Genomic DNA, 5,000 nt, shown 5'->3' on the forward strand with positions numbered 1-5,000 from the left:
CCATTGAGACAGCGCATCTATAAGCTCCACTCGTGAGTGGTGCCCTTCCGTCAAAATTCCATTTGTTGCACCAAACAGTCCACACAGTGTAGCTGCAAACATGGGCCATGATCATCACATGATGAAATATCACCCACTGGCATGTTACCTTACCTTGGTGCGGGTAACGCTACGTGAACTATAGATGTGCGCGTCAGTTTTGAGCCGACGATGCATTTGCTACTTTAAGCGGGTGATCGGTAATGATCCTTCCGCAGGTTCACCTACGGAAACCTTGTTACGACTTTTACTTCCTCTAAATCATCAAGTTCGGTCAACTTCGGCCGTGCCAACTGCAGCTCACGAAGGAACCGCGGAAGGTATGCCTCCAGAGACCTCACTAAATAATCCATCGGTAGTAGCGACGGGCGGTGTGTACAAAGGGCAGGGACGTAATCAGCGCTAGCTAATGACTAGCACTTACTAGAAATTCCAGGTTCATGGGGACCGTTGCAGTCCCCAATCCCAACTAAATGAGCATTTGGGTGATTTCCCGTTCCTCTCGGAATGGGGGCGCCAATTGGCGAGAACACGCTGCTGCCCACATTGTAGCACGCGTGCAGCCCAGAACATCTAAGGGCATCACGGACCTGTTATCGCTCAATCTCACCTTGCTAAACACAAGTTGTCCCGCTAAGCAGGGCAAACTAGTGCGACGACCGCCCGTGAAGGCGCCGCCGCCCCGTAACGTCAGGTGTGCCCGGAGGCACACTGCTGACAGCGTTCTAGTTAGCTTGTTTGAGTCGCGTTCGTTATCGGAATTAACCAGACAAATCATTCCACGAACTAAGAACGGCCATGCACCACTACCCTTAAGTTTGAGAAAGAGCTCTTAATCTGTCTTACCTCGATAAGTTCGGACCTGGTAAATTTTCCCGTGTTGAGTCAAATTAAGCCGCAAGCTCCACTTCGTTTTTTTATCAAACATGTACGTGTTTATTAACGAACTATAACAAAAATACGAAAGGTTACAAAACACGCACTAACACCCTAGCCGGCGGCCTTCCCAAACGGGCGTAACCGTCGGCCGTAATGCGTCCTGACCCAAACACGCGCATGGGCCAGGCGCTCCTCCTATTATTTAACTTTTCTCCTTAATATATATTTATTTTTATTTTACATGAATAAAGGCCCATTGGCCACGAAAATTAACGCGCGGATGTCTCCGCCTCTGTAGTGGCAGCCTCTGCGTCCTCTGACATCACGCCACGTCTGCGATCGGCATCGTCTGTCCGCCGCCGTTGACGAAGCGCTTGTTGTTGGGCCAATCTACTCGCCGTGCTCCCTGACGAGTGATTGGCCGTTGTCGTCCCCTGAGGCCGTTGGTGCCGAAACGTCCTCGGTATCAGCCTGCTCCGGTTGATTGAAGGCGGTTGATTGGTGACTCCACTCAATCGATCGGTTGATAGGTTGCGGCGGCGATCGGCTTCTGCGTGTCGCCTCGCTCGCTCCCGTTCACGCCGATTTGCCCGTCTCCTTTCTACCTCCTCCGCAGTCGGTGGCTCCCTGTCTCGGCGCAGTCTCCCCGGACGAACGGATGGGAGTGTACCCGCTCGCATGCGTTCGCGATACGCCCGCTGCTGCTGGTTTCGCCTCAGCCGTCTACGAAGGAGGACTTCGGCTGAGGGCGGACCAGCGTTGCGTACGTCTCTCCTGGGTTGGGCTACCATAGGACGCGATATGGCAGCCCCTTCGTCCGGGTTGATTGCAGCCAGTCGCTCGTTCCTCTCTCGACGCCGTCTCCGCTGTCCCTCGTTATGCCGCTCGCGACGGGCCTGTCGTCGTGCTGCTTCCTCCCGTTGCGCGGCTGTGTGGATGTCAGCCATGACCGCCACGTTCTCCGTCGCCTGGTGCTCCAGCCAGCGTAGCTGCAAGAAGCGGCATACTCGCCGTGCCGCTTCCGCTGCTGACTGCCAAGCCTCCGGACTGGTCAACATCCACGGCACCAGCCGTTCGGGAGTAACTGGCTCGCCCTCCTCGTCGACCAGCTGTTGGGTTCTCACATCCGCGAACCGTGGGCACACGAACATAACGTGCTCCGCCGACTCGACCACGTTGTCGGCGCAGAATGGGCAGGTCGGGGCAGAGACGAAACCCATGGCGTGCAAGTACTCTCGGAAGAAGCCGTGTCCCGAGAGCACCTGACTCAGGTGGAAATCAACCTCGCCATGTTTCCGACCTACCCAGGCAGTTATGTTCGGCAGGATGCGATGTGCCCAGCGTACGAAACGGCTCGCCGATGGAAGTGCGGCCTCCTCGTCCCATGACGTCTGCCACATCGCCATGGTCGCCGAACGCTCGAGCCTTTTGATCACCTCCTTGTCGATCAACACTCCCCTTCTCAAAGCGTCCTGGTTCCGCTTGTGTCGACGGGCCATCTCCAACACTTGGAGGTGAAGCGGAATCAGCCCCGCCAATACCACCATCGTCGTGTATTTGACGGTTCGGAAGGTCCTCGCCACTCCCTTCGCCAAAGGCCGTTGCAGCTGCTCCAGTTTCCGTCGACACCACTGGAGCTTCACCGCCTCCGCCCAGATGGGTGCCGCGTATCTGACGATGGAGTCCGCAATCCCCGCCAGCAGCCTGCGCTTCGCCATCCCCAGTCCGGCATGGTTTGGCATCATGCCGGTGGCCAGCTTCACCACACGGAGTGCCTTCGTCGTGGCCTTCTCAACGTGTGGCTTCCACGATAGGTGGTCGTGAAGCTGAACCCCGAGGTAGCGGATTGCAGGCTTGGATCGCACCTCCACTCCGTTGATGGATACGGGCACCTCTGGGTGGCCCCTTCTGAGACTGGAGATGAGAACAATCTCCGTCTTCTCAGGGGCCAACTGCAGCCGATGTCGCTCCATCCAACCCGAAACAGCTGTAACCGCCTCCTCCGCTACTCCAGCCGCCTCCTCCGGTGTGCACCCTCTCGCCAGTACTGCTAAATCGTCGGCGAAGCCGATGATCGTTGCTCCTTCGGGCAGCTGCACGCTCAACACGCCGTCGTACAGGATGTTCCACAGAGTGGGACCGAGGATGGATCCCTGTGGAACTCCTGCCGTTACTCGACGTGTTACCGGGCCGGAGCTCGTGTCGTACGTGAGCTCACGGTTCCGGAAGTACTCCTGCAGGATGCGGCGCAGTCCTGCTGGTACTCCCTTTGCGTGCAGCGCCTCCGCGATGGCCTGCCAGTCCGCCGAGTTGAACGCATTGCGCACATCCAGCGCAACGACGAGTAGACAACGCTTGTCGCGCCGGTTAGTGCGTCCAAAGCTCATGGCAGATCTGGCAGCCTCGACCACCAGTTCAACCGCCTGAAGGGTGGAGCGACCACATCGGAAGCCGAATTGACGCTCGGAAAGCATCGGCTCCGTTGGTCTCTCGATGTGGTCGTTAAGGCGGTTCAGCAGTACTCGCTCGAACACCTTGCCAGCTGTATCCAGTAGCATCACCGGTCGCACGGATGACGGCTCGCCTGGCGGTTTCCCCGGTTTGGGGATGAGGACGAGTTTCGCCTTCTTCCACTGGTCCGGGAAGCGGCCCGCATCCAACAGCTCCTGGTATAACCGGACAAACGTCGACGGGTACGCCCGGATGGCTGCCGTGAGGGCAGCATTGGGCAGTCCGTCCAATCCGGGCGCCTTCCTAGGGTTCAGGCCGGCCGCGATGTCGAGCAACTCCTGCTCAGTAACCGACCTGATACCGACGCCGTCCGGCTCGATGATGGGCCAGTCGACTGGGGGATGGTCCGGGCAGAGAGCGTCCACGATTCGTCCTAGCGTGGACGGATCGCTCTCTCTTGCCACACGGCTGCCACATAGCCGTTTGAGCGCTTCCCCCAGCCACCGACCTGTCTCGTCGTCCTCCAGCTGCTGAATGGATTCAGCGTACCGCTCCTTCTTGCTGGCCAAGATGGCTGACGTCAGCCTACGGCGGGCGTCCTGATGGTGCTCGACGGCCTCGGAGTGGGCCACGCTGCCAGCCAATGCGCCAGATGTCCTCTCCCACGCCAGGCGGCACTCCTCGCGCAGTCGGCCAATTTCCGGCGTCCACCAATACGCCGGTTTTCCGGTGTGGCCGACTACAGGAGAGACTTCCGCCATAGTCTCACTGCACGCCCGGCTCAGGATGCGCGTGAGGCTTTCCGGATCTGTGGCCCTCTCCGAGAAACGAGCTGCCTGCAACGCCAGGCGGTACATCTCGCCGTCAAACTGGCGCGTTTGCCATCTTCGGCCAGCTGCTCGTACTGCCGGTGCTGCCTCCCTCGTTGCTCGCCGACTGATGGCTGTCGGCCGGTCTCCAACTGCGAAGCGGATGTAGCGATGGTCGCTGTACGAGTAAGCCCGCAACAGCCTCCACTCCTGCCTCGGATCCCCAATGAGGTCGGAGCGACTGATGGCCGTGCTGGCGAAGGCGACGTCGACAATGCTCGGGCGAGCGACGCCGTTCCCGAGGAAGGTGGCTTCCCCCCCCAGGTTCAGGACATCGAGCCCGAGCCCCTCCGCCAGTGCCAGTAGCTCCTCTCCTTTGTTGTTGGAGCGCGTGCTGCCCCAGGCGCTGTTCCACGCGTTAAAATCGCCGACCAAGAGCACGCGGGAAAGCCCTGTAGCCAGCACCTCGATGCGCTCCAAAAGGTCGTCGAATTGGGGCATCCCGAGGCTCGGCGGCGCATAGCAGGCAATGATGGTGATGCCCGCCACGTCGGCCGCCGCGATACCGGAAAAGCCCGTACTCCTTATACGCTGAACTGGGTGGGAGTGGCCGCTGACGATGATGGCGACGTGTTTGTCGCAGTCGACCACCCAGTTCGCGTTTCCGTCCGGTACCGAGTAGAGCTCGCACGCAACCAGTACATCCGCCCGCTCCGTTCGCATTGTATGAAGTGCCAGGTCCTGGGCACTTCTGCTCCGGTTCATGTTGAGTTGGAGGACCTGGAGGCTTGAGGCCATCACACGCCCGTCCGTCCTCCTCCT

This window comes from Anopheles maculipalpis (genome assembly GCF_943734695.1).
Source record: "Anopheles maculipalpis chromosome X unlocalized genomic scaffold, idAnoMacuDA_375_x X_unloc_1, whole genome shotgun sequence".
NCBI classification, from domain to species: Eukaryota; Metazoa; Arthropoda; class Insecta; order Diptera; family Culicidae; genus Anopheles; species Anopheles maculipalpis.